Genomic DNA, 15,032 nt, shown 5'->3' on the forward strand with positions numbered 1-15,032 from the left:
TGAATGAATTAAGTCAAGGATGGAGTAAGGCCGAGAGGGAAACAATCCAGAAGTTCATGGAATCCCTTACCTCTACTACTTATTGACTTTTAACTATTCTGGTAATAATGATTTGGTGGTAATGAACTCTTGTGCATTAATGATTTTCTTTAGTGATATGTTTGAATTTATTTTTAACGTATTCTTTTTATTTTTGTGTACCTATTATAGAATTTTGGTTTCATTTTCTATGAGATTCATATAAAACAACCCAGATGTCCCGTAAACTATGCTCATTAAAAAATTTTTTTTTGTTCTAATTAGGTGATTTCCCCTACCTTCTCTTCTAGATTTGTTCTTCTGAATCATCTAATTTGCTGTTGATTTTTTCTAGTGTACGTATTTTACATTTTACTTACTGTATTCTTCAGTTCTGATTTTTTTCCCAGTATTTTCTGTTTTATTGAAGTTCTCCTCGAGTTCATCTGTTCCCAGTTCCTTGACCAGTTTTATAATCATTATTTTAAACTCCTTCAGAGAAGGAAAACTCTGATTCCAAAAAACCTCCGCTGCCTTGCGGCATACCTCTTCAGGGGAAAGGCTAGGGGAGTAAACCCCGACAGAAAATCCGGAGCCGGAGTCCCTAAGGCGGTTTGACGTTGTAGTCAACACCGGCAACTCCTGCGGCGCACCTGAAGCCAAGCTGTATTGACTCCGTCTTTCCCTTGGATCCTTCAGCTGCGAAGAGAGGGGGGGTCTGCTGCATGGGCAACAGCAGACCCTCCATATCACCCTGCCCAGGCTCTGTAGCTTCAGCTTCACTGGAGAGGACACTCCAGCGACATCGCAAGATGTCGATTCAACACGGGAGGAGACAGATACCGTGTCACTCCCGAGTCGGACTGCACAGCCATTCTCGGCGGTGCAGATAGACTCTTAAGAAGCTACACCATCGTCTCTCGAGACGGACGGCTGCCGACGACGACGATTTATTTTTTAAAAGAAAGACACTACATTCTTTTTTAAAATTTATTTATTTGTTTATTTATTTATTTGTAGAGAGAGGGGAAAGGAGAAAGAGAGGGAGAGAAACATCACTGTGTGGTTGCCTCTCACTCATGCCCCCAACTGGGGACCTGACGTGCAACCTGGTCATGTACCCTGACTGGGAATCAAACCAGCGACATGACACTACATTCTTTTAAGCATTTTATGTTCCACAGCACAGTAACAAATAAATACAGATAACTATGAGTGCCTTTTGCATTAATGTACTTTAATTTCATATTGTATTTTTGTTTCTGAGGGTACTAACACTGAATATTCTGAATTATTCTACTTTTGAATAATCTGCTGTTTTATCTTCTTGATGTTTTAGTATGTTTATTTTTCCATATTTGAGTATCATATATTTATATTATTTTTTATTTCATAATGTCCCAACTGGAAAAAATTATTATTGATTTTTCCATTGTAATCTGAATTAAAAAAAAAAAAGCAAGAAAAGCAAATCAGTGAAAATAGTTGCTTAGTGTTGACTGAAATATTGGGGTGTAGAAATTATCTGACTATTGAATCTTTTTTAAACTATTATAAAAGAGATACAAACCTCAGGGTTTTGGCTTTTCTTATTTACCTAAAGTAACCTGTTCAGCTATGCTATTTAATACATTCTCCAGGACCTCCCTCCATGAAACAGCTGCTTTTTCCTGAAATTGCCAATTCTCTCTTGACTGGCCCTTTCCCGTCCACCTACAAACACCATCAGTGCTGCCTTAGTCATAAAAACAAACAGACAAGATGCCATCACTTTGCCCACAGTCCTGCAACCCCCTTTACTACTAACTATCTCACAAATCCCACCCTTGCCTACTTTACTTCAATAATCTCTTTATTCCCATATGACTTGCTCAGGTCTCAACTGCCTTTGATGTCTGAAAGTTCTCCAGCAACAGTCAATTCTCTGATGTCTCTGTGCACTTGATGGTTTAATCACACTCTCCCTTTCCTGAAACTCTGTTGTTTTCTTTTGACTGTTACAGTGTGGTCCTGTTCACGATAGCGGGGCCGTTGTGAACCGTCACCACTGCCGCCAATGTAATACAATATATTCATCCAGAGTCTAGCTCATCATTTTGTTGTTGTTTTTTTAAAATTATCTGTCTGTTTTTAAAAGACTTCATTTATTTATATTTAGAGAAAGGGAAGGGAGTGAGAAAGAAAGAGAGAGAAACATCAATGTGGGGTGCCTCTCACACGCCCCAACCTGAGACCCAGGCATGTGCCCTGCCTGGAACACTTTGGTTCTCAGGTCAGCACTCAATCCACTGAGCCACTCCAGCCAGGGCGTCATTTTGGAAAAAGTAATAATTTAGTTATGTAAACATTTAACATCAGGGTATAATAAAAATGACATAGGATTTCTTGCTTTTGAACACTATCACGATCAAAGTTTTTAATAGTTAAGTTGAAGTCGGTAAGATTTCTAGCTTTTCAGTTAACTGGTACCTTGGACCCAAATCCCTAATGTATCACACACCAGAACTTTCAATGATTCAGTGGCAGAATTGGCACAAAACCATAGGGAGATGGTATAATTTTAATCACCCCCTGAACATTCTTAACTGTTATTAAGAAGAGACACTAAGATTTAAATGAAGCCTCTCTGACTGCTGTCAGCTGAGTAAGAAGGCAGTGTATCCTCTTAGAAACATCTTCTAATTGATTTAAAGGTTAAGAGCTACTTATTCTTAATACTTCTGATCCTCTGCAGATTGTCTGCTGTTGGCAACCTCTGCACTCACACACTCTGATGTGTTTCAGGACGATTTCAGCACAGTCTCTCCTCCCTCTCCTCTCCTCCCTGATGGCTATTTACATTGCTTTACATCATATTTACTCAATAAGCATTTATTGAACACTGACTATGGATAGGTCCTGTACTAGTTACTGAGTATGTAAAGATTAATAAGACAACCTTTGTTCTGGCATGTAGCCCATTAGAGGAGACAGACCCACAACAAACTAGTCATAAAATACTTGAGGTGACACTTTTGTCTGCAGAGCAAATGTACCTTTCAAAAATCAACTATTCCATCCCTCCATGTTTTTTCATGGAACTCAGAGATTGGTCCAAGGGAAGGAGCATGAACCAAACAATTCCAATCAGGGTTCCATAGCATTTAATATATGAATACCAGGAGAGACAAGATATCTCCTTTTGGGTTACAAATTTGGGACTGCTCCCATATAGAGGATGTTAGCCTGAGAACGAGAACAACAGACAGAGGGAACTATAAATAACAGACAGAAAGAGACCTGATCATTATGACATCATTGGATCACTTATATCCAGCCATTCCTATCCCAGCTTCTGTGAATTGCCAAGAGTTCAGACTAATACAATAACATAGGAAGTGCACTGAGAGATCATATGTGGGCATTATGGAACCACAGACACCAAGACCCAACCTAGAAGGATAAGGCCAGGCTGAATGGAGTCAGCAAAGTTTTCCTGAAAAAAGTAAGTAGCATTCTTTGGACAGGATGTGAGACTCTTAGAATGTGATGTCTAGAAGTAGCAACACTCCCAAAATATGCTGTTACACACTCAAAGACTACACTTATTTTAATCATTAACATAAATGAAAAACTCTATCAGTGAATACTTTGATAAGTTTACTTCATCAGAAACAGGGTAACTTGCAGGCTTATGTATCACAGATAAAACTGTTTACTAAGTGTCTAAAACACAGATTTGTTCTGTGGTTCTTTGGCCCCAGCCAAATCTCTGTAGTCCAACACATGACAGGGCTTCAAGTTTGCTTTCTGCTTCCCAGAGCTTTCTACATTCATCTTCTTAAAACTCTGCACACCCAAAATGACTCATTTCCCAAGAAATGCACTCTCCAAGGGTAGGGATGGTAGCCATCCATCTTCGATGTCATTGTAACCCAGGCATGTGGCTCCATGCCTGAGGTATTGTGTGTCTTCAACACACTTGCTGTATGAAATTGTCTCAACATTGGGAACATCACACAGTGGCAGATCTGCTGTCGGGAATCTTTTTGTACGCTAAGGTAGATTGTAGAAAGAGAAGATAGAGATAAGGAAAGTAAGAAGAAATATTCCTGGTGACAGGATGGTGGCAGTTCTGCTAGGCTGATTTGGAAACACCTTTCTACTTTTTCTCTCACATCCAACGTGTGCTGTGTGGAAGGCCCACTCGGAGTTATATTGCCTGAGCATTTCTAAAAGCCAAAGTAATCATGTTCCATAAACTTACAAGATACTGGGGAAATTAAGGCCTGGGTTGAGAATAAACTCACTGCAGTGAAAGGCTATAGTCAGGAAAATGAACATTATGAATGGCGTCATCCTAAATATTCAGTGTCATGAAGGCTACCTGTTTAATTTCTCTCCTCTTCTTTTCCTCTCATCTCTCTCTTTCTCTCCCTCTCTCACCTTTCTGTAATACAATAAGATTATTGCCAGATATTTCAGCCTATGTAAAATTATCCATGATGTCAGTTACTTGGGAAAGTACCTGTAAAAATTTACTTAAATTATTTACATGCCCAAAATAATGCCCACACATAAAATCTGCCATTTCAAATTTGAGAAAATGTCATCCCCAGATGCTTATTAATTTTTTTTAATGTAGAAATGCAAACATATGTAAATGTTCAGAGACTCAATGCTCATATTCAATATTATTAACTCATGGTCAATCTTCTTTCATTTATACCCACACTTACTCTCACCTCCTCATATTTTTATGGAAAACCTAGACTTCATATAATTTATCATAAATGTGTCTTTATGTGTTTATGTTTTAAAAAACATAACCATAGTATATTTCTGCAATTTACTTTTATTACTTTGCAGTTATATTCCGTAACTAGAATTTGCTAACAAAGTTAACTTTTCATTTAGAATGGTAGACCCTGATTTAACCTGCTTTCACGAAGAGGTGACATTTGAAATTTGTAACAGGTTTCATCATTAAAAAAATGAAGATAAATTTATTTCTTTAAATAGATGAAATAAGATTTTGAGGGTCTCATTAATAGCATTAATTTTTTTCAGGACATCCTTATCACTTATTAGTAGGAAAAAGTGACATCTTGTATTTTTTAAGTATGATGGGGGGAGGATTCATATCAGCAGTGTCATCTGATAATATTTATTCCATAACTTTTGAAGCCTGTTGCACTTTGCAACCTAAAATATCTACTTTTAAAATTGTCACTTCATTCTTTTCAACAGTCCTTTAAATTGGTTGTTATTAGAGTCCTCTCAATTTTAAAGAAGAGCAACCACAACTCAGAGAGGCAAAGTGACCTGCAAGGTTCTAGTCAGTCTCTGAAAACCCTGGGTCCATTTCACTGTTTGTCGATGAATCCTTCCTGCTGCAAAGATATCCACATTTCACATGATCAAACTTTCAGACCCCTAGGTAAGAGGAAAGGTAAAAGTGAGAATGTGTTCCTCATTCCTAATCTGACCAGGCTGCTGATGCATACCATGTTGCCTTTTCCATCATGCACACATATGACTATGATGCAGCTTACAGTGTTAGGCTGGTGATAGTACCAGGGTCAGAAGGTCAAGTCAAACAAGCATATTTCCCTCTTGGCAGAAAAATTGTCTCTTTTTTTGCGAGGGATTTCTCATTCAACATAAAATTCTCTTCCTTCAGCCCTGAATAGAGTCACATTCTTAGGAATCTATAGAATATATGGTTTACTAAAATATAAATAAAGTTATTTTTTTAAATAAATTAATCTTTCCTGCTGCTTCTTATTTTTCTCTTCCCATTATTTTGATAAAGCTCATTCCTGGAATTATTTATTTTCAACATTTCATTTTTAATGGCAGTTGTGTATTGTATTACCATGGATGAATGTAAGAAGACTTGATTCATATTTCAAATCCAGAAACACTCAGAAACAATGAGAACTGAGATTTATAACAGTTCTCAAAGGCAGTACTATTAAGTGAACAGTCAAAACATGGTTGTTTTATGAAGAAGAAAAATAATTAAAACATTTTGAACATTGCAGAAAGAATAATTACACTGACCACTGAGAATATTTTGAAATTAATTGCTAAATAATTATTTCAATTTAGTGGTCATTAGCAATAATTATTGTGTCTGCCTCTGCTCTTGGGACTATCATTACTAGTCTGCTTCCCCATTTAATTGCAATGAGAGCCTCATCCTACTAGGCTCCAGTGATTGGTGGAGCAGGTCCCTGTCTCAAGCTGGTCCAATCATAGCATCTGCACTCCTGAACACGGCGATTGATTGGTCTGGGGATCAGCTGTGAGTCATTCCAGCCACAAGTGCCTGCAGCTGGGGTTGTGGACAGGTGCTTATTTTCTCTTTGGACACAGGTAAGTAAAGTAAATCAGGAGCTTCTGGAAGCCAGATCGCCTGCTTCTCAGAAAAGCCAGCCCGAGGAAATGTAGTGCACCTGCAGAGAGGCGGGGACCACACCTCAAGAAGGGGAGTTCTGACAGTGGGATAGCTAACCCCGCGCTGCTGGCCATCCTGCGCTTCCCCCTCCTTCTCTACATTTTGAATATGCAGCCAGGAGTTATTTCTCTCTCACTTTTTTTTAAAACTTAAGCTGGTTTGAATTAAAGTTTTGTCATTTGCAAATTTAAAGATGATGTCCTTAATACCATACACCATGTTTTACTTCCAGCAGAGAAGTAGATGCAGATTACAATTCCTATTCTATCACTGACTAGCTGTGTATTCTTGGGCAAGTTACTTAAACTTTAAACTTCAGTTTGTCATCAGTCATAAGCAGGGGCGGATTTAACGGCGGGGACGCTGGGCACGCGCCCTGGGCCCCGACTTCTGAAGGGCCTGGCAAATATTTTTATTTTCCCTGTATCTCTCTCTCTTTTTTTTTTTTTTTTTTTTTTTTTTAAGGGGCCCAATATTTTCTTCTGCATCCGGGGCCTCAACCAACCTTAATCTGCCTCTGGACTCATAAGGATAATATTCATTCATAATACTTCAGCTTCACTTATGGGTTGATTGTGGGAATTAAATGAGATGTTTCATGTAACATACATAACTCTGAGACTCTACATTGTACCTGCTCTTCTATTTATCTGCTGCATACTTTGTTCACTCACTGAGTTAGAAAACGTGGTAGATTGAATTATTGGGCTCAATTTTGCATCCCTCCTGGTATTCATCTCCTTTGTCTGTAGTTTTTTGCAGTTTCTCCTTCTAAAGGTGGATATAGTCCCCCACTTCCTCAATTGGGGGATTTACACAATTGACTTTGAATTTAGCCAGGTGATAGTAGACTCAACACAAGAAGAGGCTTAACTAGTATTTGCATGATAGGGTTAGCTCTCCTGCACCCTGCCGTTGCCCTGAGAAGAACTCATTCCAGCTGGTCACAGGAGGATGTGAGACAGGTGGAGCTGAGCTGCCCCCAGGGACTCACACGCTCTTGAGTAAAATACATGTTCCCTGATATTGTAAGCCTCTGAGATGTTGTAGTTATTATACTCCAAAGACTGAGTGATACAGCAGTTAATAGACACATTCCAGCAGGTTTTAATTCAAATTGATTTCATAATAATAGGAAGAATTTTTAATACAAGTGTATTTATTCTACCAAAGGGGGAAAGCTAGTTATTGAAAATACTAGAAGAGAACGTTTTCATCTCCAGAGATATAGCAAACAAACAAACAAACAAACAAAAGACCAAGTATGCTGGATTTTAACCAAATGGGGTCATGGACTCTTGAGAACATGAGCAGAGCTCATAATCCTCATGAGTACATTATAAACACAATATTTTGTATACAAATACACTATTTTGTATACAGTTACATGGAGCTTACAGATGCCATAATGCCCTTTGAGTCTGTAGAGTCTGTAATGTTCCGATTAGAAATTTCTAGGCAGTGAGTCATCTTATATGGTATTTTTCCTTTTTCATAGGGATGTACTGTATGTGTCTACACATCAGTGCTACGACAGTGCAACAGAAAAAAGAAGGACCAGGGTGGTGTGGTGGTTAATTTTATATGTCAACCTGACTGGGTCATGGGGCACCCAGATATTTGGTTAAATACTATTCTGGGTGTGTTTGTGAGGGTCTTTCTGAATGAGATTAACATTCACTTGGTAGACTGTGTAAGGTACTTGGGCCTCCCCAAAGTGGAGGGCAGTTAATTGAAGACCTGAATAGAACAAAAGGCCGAATAAGGGAGAAATAGTTCTTTCCGCTTAATTGTTCTTTAGCGGGGACATTGGTCTTCTGCCTTTGGATTTGGACTTGGACCAGACTTACACCATTGGTTCTCCTAGTTATCAGACCTTTGGACTTGCACCAGAACTGTACCATGAGTTCTCATGGGTGTCCATCTTGCTAAGTGCAGATCTTGTGACTTCAGGACACAAAACTGCCTTGCAAGGCAATTACTTATAAAATTTTAATAAATTTCTCTCTCAATATATAACAGGTTCTGTTTCTAGGGAGATCCCAGATTAATTCATCTGAGGCATGTGTTGAATGGTATATTTTTATTGTAATATGAACCTGTTACATAAGATGAAGTGAAAGACATCCAATTTAGCTAGTTGAAATGAAAAGAAGAACTTAAGTTAATAAATTTAGAAATCACTGCCCAAAGCTCGGCCAGACTTTGTGGGGAAAGAGAAACAAAACAAAAGGATAAACATTCAGAACTCTGGTCTAGTTTGCAGTTTTTTAACTATAAGATTGAGTGTAGCAGAACAACAATAAAAAAATTCAAAATTTAAAAAAAAAGGAGTGTAGCCTGGAGACTGTGGGTTTTTGACCAAGTCTACTTGAGACGTTACTGCAATTGCTTTGCATATTCTCCTTTCTGCTCTGCCATGAGGATCTCTACTTTATGGCAACTGCATTGTAAGACATAGAACAAAGAAGAGAGAATTTTTAGGCACTTTTGACATATTGCTTTGGTTGCTAACTTTGGCTGGTGTCCTTGTTGAATAAAGAAGCTTGAAGTATTTTATCTACGTTGTCTTGTCTAGTCTCGTATCTTTGATGTTTACAAAGAAGTCCTGGAGAATTTCGAAACCCAGGACTCAGGAAAGGTGGAAAGTCATTCTACTTGTGTCTGCTGCTGGGACTGCTAATTTGTGTAGAGATAGATATAGAGAGATATGAGATTAGAGAAGTCACCAAGGAACTGCTTGTGAAAGGTCTTGAATATAAGATTGAGAATTCCACAAAAAGTGTGTGTGTGTTGCTTTGGATTGGAGGGATTATATGCAAAATTATGATTTAATAATGATCACATGAAAAAATAAATGGATGGGTTAGAGAGCAAAAATCACATGAATTTGCAGGTGCATGCTACACTATCATTCAAGATAAATGTATTACTTACAGAATACTGTGTTGGGGGACTCAGAAGATGTAAAGTATAAAAATGTCATGTTCAACAACAACTCTTTCCTGCCATGGCACTGATGCACAGAACAGTACCTGTATTACAACAGCACTTGTATGTATGATTAATGCAGTATTAAAGTACCTAGATACACTAAGACTAAAGTGACAAAGGTAGAGAAACAAATGTGATGCACCATGATTATTTTAAATTAATAAATAATTTCCAAAATTAATGTGCAAATAAAGAAACAAATGATGCATAACTAAGTTATTTATTAATGTGTAAAAACATTGAGCTGGTGGAATCTGCATCTTTGAGTCATATTTTTTTTCTCCTTAGTATATTAAAAAGTCAGATTTATGTTCTACTTTTATAGGTTAATTAGTGGGCAGGAGAGAATATTAAAAAAATCTTTATTTAGCTTTTCTTCTTAAGGAGGATTATGTCTTCTAGAAAATCATACAGAAACATTCTATCACATGAAATGCCTATTGGCTGAAGAAAAGCTTCCTATAGGAGGCAACTCCCCCTGCTGTGATGTCTGTGAACAGGAGAACAGCAGCCTGTGAAGCCTGTGGTTAAGAGATGTTAAAATGTGGAGGCTTTCATAGAATCAGTAGTGCTGAGATAATTTTCTTTTTATACCAGGATCAGATGAGGAAACGCTTTCATTGTCAATATTGTCTTGCTGGAAAGAAACAGAAGCAATCTTCACTATTTTGAATGTGGAGCTTTTTCTGTTACTTTCAAGAGTTCTTTAATTAGAATGTTGCTTTTCATTGTATTCGACCACATAGTGCATTTTACTTCTGCTTCAGCCTCAGTCACATTTAACTGTATTAAAACTTTCCACCTGACTGGCAGAGCTTCAAGATAAAACACATTTTCAAAAGAACATCTGCTTTTGTATACTGAAAAGATTGAATTACTTCAAAATTACATCTGTTATTTTCACAAGCAAGTGTATATAATTTAATGACTTTAAAAGATATTGTTTCTGACCCAAATATGTAGTCAATAAAGTACCTGAAATTTATAAGAGTAGAATGACAGGGATAAACAATAGGCTGTATAGTACAATGGACTTAGTATCTGTGGTTTTCAATTGATAAGAACGTTCAGTTTCTAAACAATAGGCAATGCAGGCATCTGTGTTCTTCAAAAGCTTTAAACATGTTTATCTTGGATAACACCACACTTGGATAACGTACAGAAGACATTTTTTCTTTTGATTTTTCTTTCTAATTATACGGGTCTGATGAATCTGGCTTCTTGTGAATTGAGTCAGTAGAGGGAGCCAGAGTTACCCAGCCAGCGGTCTTGACCTAGGGAGCTTTGAATAGGCAAGACAAAGGGCCGAAGCCTGCAAACCTCCTTAGTGTTCCAAGCAAATAGGAAAAAGACCAGTGAGAGTAGTAGAAATTTTCTGAATCAGATATGGCAGCACTTTTATTAAGAGTTTTGGTGTTCCATAAAGAAAAGACCATTTGTAAGTGGGGTCTTTATGAATTCCCATTGTAAAGAGCAAAATTTGCAATTTATGTAAATTAGGCATTGCATGATCTATATATAATCCATATCTATAACCTATAGATATATAATCTATGGATAGATAGATAGTTCTCCTTGGAAATATGTTATGAGTTTTGTGGAAATATGTTATGAGTTTTGTGGAAACTGTAATTGTCATAATGTGCCCATTAGTGTACAGAAGTAGTTCTTCGCAATTCTGTGACTTCATCACCTGCTGCTCTTCCTCTGATACCTCTGCTCCAGCCAGATGGATCCTGTAGTTCCTTACACACTCAATTTCATTCCTACCTTAGAGGCTTTGCAGTGGCTGTTCCCGCCACTGAATGCTTTTCCTTCAGGCAAACTCTAACCTCCTAAGTCTTTGCTGAAATATTATCTTGTTAATAGACCTAGTTGTTCTTCTTAGTTCTTCTTACCTTAACCTATATTTTCTATAATACTTAATAACATTCTAACCTACTATACATTTCACTTATTTACTATGTTTGTTATTTTTTGTCTGTCTCTAGACACTAGATCTTAAACTCTGAGGGTAAGGAATTAAAAATAAATATTTTCAGATTTCAGATTCACATGCAGTTGTAAGAAATAATAGAACTAGATTCTGTATACCAGTTGCCCAGTTTCCTCCAGTGGTAGCACCTTGCAAAACAACAGCACAAAACGACAACCAGAACATCAATAGCGATACAATTCATTCACCTTATTCAGATTTCACATGAATTCATTTGTGTGTGTATTAGATCCATGGAATTGTATCATGTATGATGATTTGTGTGACCATTATCACAGTCAAGGTGCAGAACAGTTTCCTCATAAAGATCAAGGCTAGAAAGTTTTATTTGTTTAAATTATTCATGTATTCCAATAGTCTGACTCAATAAATATTTGTATAATAAATTAATCAAGTTATTTTATGCAATAGAACTTATATGAAATATTAACAGCATTGGGTTCCCAAATAATTTGAAACCATATTCAACTTGGTGTCTTTTTTTGGTTGTTAACTGAAAATGTATTTATAAATATGATTCTTTTAGAATACATACATAGTGCTCTCTTCTTTCTAAAGTGCTATGTAGAATCTTTGGGAAATACAACAAACATTTTACTGATGAGCTAATCATATTTCAACTATATTCATATCAGAAGTGATATGAGAGTGAGTCATGGTAGAACTGGCAAGCTATCTTGTTATCTTACTATTCTTCTGTGAAGGAATTTCTTGATACAGTAAAACAGGTTCAGAACAAGGCTTGCTCCACAGGGATAATAGTCTGATCATTATTTTCTACCTATTTTTTGTTGTTGTTATGTGGATTCACTATAGCAACAGTAATGGTTGCTCAATTTCATTTCATTGTTAGTTTACGAAATGGCTGACTGGATTGCTTAGTCTGGAAATGAGGAAAATTTTCCTTTCTGTAAAGCTTCTGGGCATGTTCAGGCATTGAACTCAAATTTTTAACTTTATTTGACATCACAACATGATAATAGGAGGTGGCTGGAGTAGATAACCCTGAAAAGGCCTTCTAGGTTCAACACATTCTATCAAGATGATTCTCCAACCACTGGAATAAATGAACCTTAACCACTTACCAGAATTTTTACAAAATAGTAAGCTCCATTTTTCTCATCTCTCTTATGCAAGAGTTAAAGATTATAGTAATAATCTAAAAGCAACCTAACTTCTTGTCATTTTTCCTAGTATTTCATATATCTTGTAGTTTTTAGGACATTATTTACTTGACCGGAAAAAAATAAACCAAAAAATGAGAGCCCTACTAATCTTAGGATGCAGCTCTCTATACTTAGATACTTCATAAGTATATATTTTTTGTTTTGTTTTGAGCTACAGACATAGCAAACGTTGATTAAGTCTAACTAATCTTAACAACTTTTATTTTTCATTTGGATCATTAGTCTCATTAGCATAAGTAGAATGTTAGAGAAAAATGTAGCTAAATCATATGGGATTAAAAATAATCCAAGGTCTATGGTTTAAAACTATTAAATGAGGAAATTGAAGAAAATACTTGTTATATAGATGGGGAACTTTTTCACTAAATGAAAAGTCTTAAAGGAAATTATAAACAAAGATCAATAAATATGATTCAAGTGTAAAAGCTTACATAAAAAAGGCGATATATGTGAATATGATATACATATATATCAAACCACCAACATGAAAATATTTGAAACAAATAAACAGATAAAAAGTTAATATCCTTAACATATGAGGCATTCTTCTGTGCCTGTCTTTAGTACTATTTCAAATATTTTCCATAGTAGCTTATAAGTACATGTCAAGTCTTGAAAATATTAATCATTTTGGACCAAGTAATTGTATTTCTCTAAGTAATTGTATTACTCTAAGTAAATACTTACAAATGAAGAAAATAATTTATTTTAAAAGGTATTCATTACATCAAAACAAGAATAGTCAGACATGATAGCCTATTTATAGAATGAGATTTTATACAGATATTAAAATCATATTTGAGAAGGGTTTTGAATAAGTGAACAATGTATATGATGTATAAAATGTTATATAATTTGATCACAACTCTGGAAAAAATAAGCATAGAAAGATTTTGGAAAGAAAAATACAAACTACGAAGTAGCTTCCTTTTAGCGATTTTGGGAGGAATACTTAGATAATTACATAAATTTAGATAATTATATAATTTCTCTAAATTATACAACATCTACATGACTTTTATAGTAGAAGTCCATAAAATACTTTGTTAGTTTAATAACTCAGATTAAAGCCTTTAGTTCAAGGTTTGCGTGAATATAAAATCAGAGCTTTATTTTAAAATTTTTCCTAAATTGTTTCTGAAAAGCAGCAGTAGCAGTAACAACACATCCATGATATTGGTACTTTTATTATCTTCATCTTATAAATGGAACCAGGGCACAGAGAGGTCAAAGCAACTCTTCCAAGATCACAGAGCAAGTATATGGGAGAGCTGGAATCCCTACTGAAGCCTGTGTTCTTTACCATCATGCTATGTATGCACTGCCAGAACTGACTTGAAAGATGCTAAGCCCAACATAAGTTGGCGATCAGAGGATTCGTCTTCATATACAAGCTCATATACCACTTATTAGCTGCTTGACCCTGGTTAATTTGTTTATATAAAATATCAATTTCCCAGTCTAAACTTAATAGGCATAATAATGTTCATTTCAGAGGAATTTGGTGATATACAGAAACATATAAAAGTATTTTGTAAGTAATGTATTTGTCATTTATATTTATACTGGTAATAAGCATATATGGTATCACTTAATTATCTTTAAATTAAATCGACAGATAGGGAAACAGTATACTTTTACCATCACTTCCCTTCTTTTTCCTTTTTCCTTCCAGCTAATGCCATTTTGAATAATTTCTGTGTTCAACCATAATCCCCACTTTTTCATTTTAAGTTTTCTACTGATAGAAGCAAATACTCATTGCCAGTCAGTTTACTATAGTGTTTATAGGCATCTCTTGGTTGGTTGAATGTGTCCTCTAACAATTTTTAATTAATTATTTTTATTTTCCAGCTCTATTGAGATATAACACAAAAATAATTTTGCGTAAGTTTAAGGTGTACAGCATGATGATTTGATACATATCTACATTGTGATCTAATAATTTTATAAAGAACTGAAAGAGAGTATATTCTTTGGGTTCTTGCATATTCAGAAAATTTTTTCAATGGCTTTTATACTTGCATAATGGTTTAGCAGAGAAGACAAGGCCTGGGTCACTTTCTTCCTTTGTGGTCTTTGAGGGTACTCCTCCAATGTTTAAATTTAGAGTTGAATATTTCTTTCTAGGTATCCGAGGCCAGCTGGCTTGTTTTCTTGTCATACATGATATGATCATTATGCCTACAGGTTCAAAGGATTCCTTATTTTAGAATCCCAAAATTTTACCAGGATAGATCTCAAAGTTAACCATTCTGGGTTCATTTTGTTTGTTTGTTTGGGATACAACATGCCCTTTCAGTCAGCAGAATCAATGCTTTCCTTTCTGGAAAGTTTTCTTGAAGTTTACCCCTAAGTATTTGTTGTTCTCATTTTTAAATTCTCTTTACTGTGA

The sequence above is a fragment of the Furipterus horrens genome, unplaced genomic scaffold (genome assembly GCF_987537825.1).
Source record: "Furipterus horrens unplaced genomic scaffold, mFurHor1.1.pri manual_scaffold_1, whole genome shotgun sequence".
NCBI lineage: Eukaryota > Metazoa > Chordata > Mammalia > Chiroptera > Furipteridae > Furipterus > Furipterus horrens.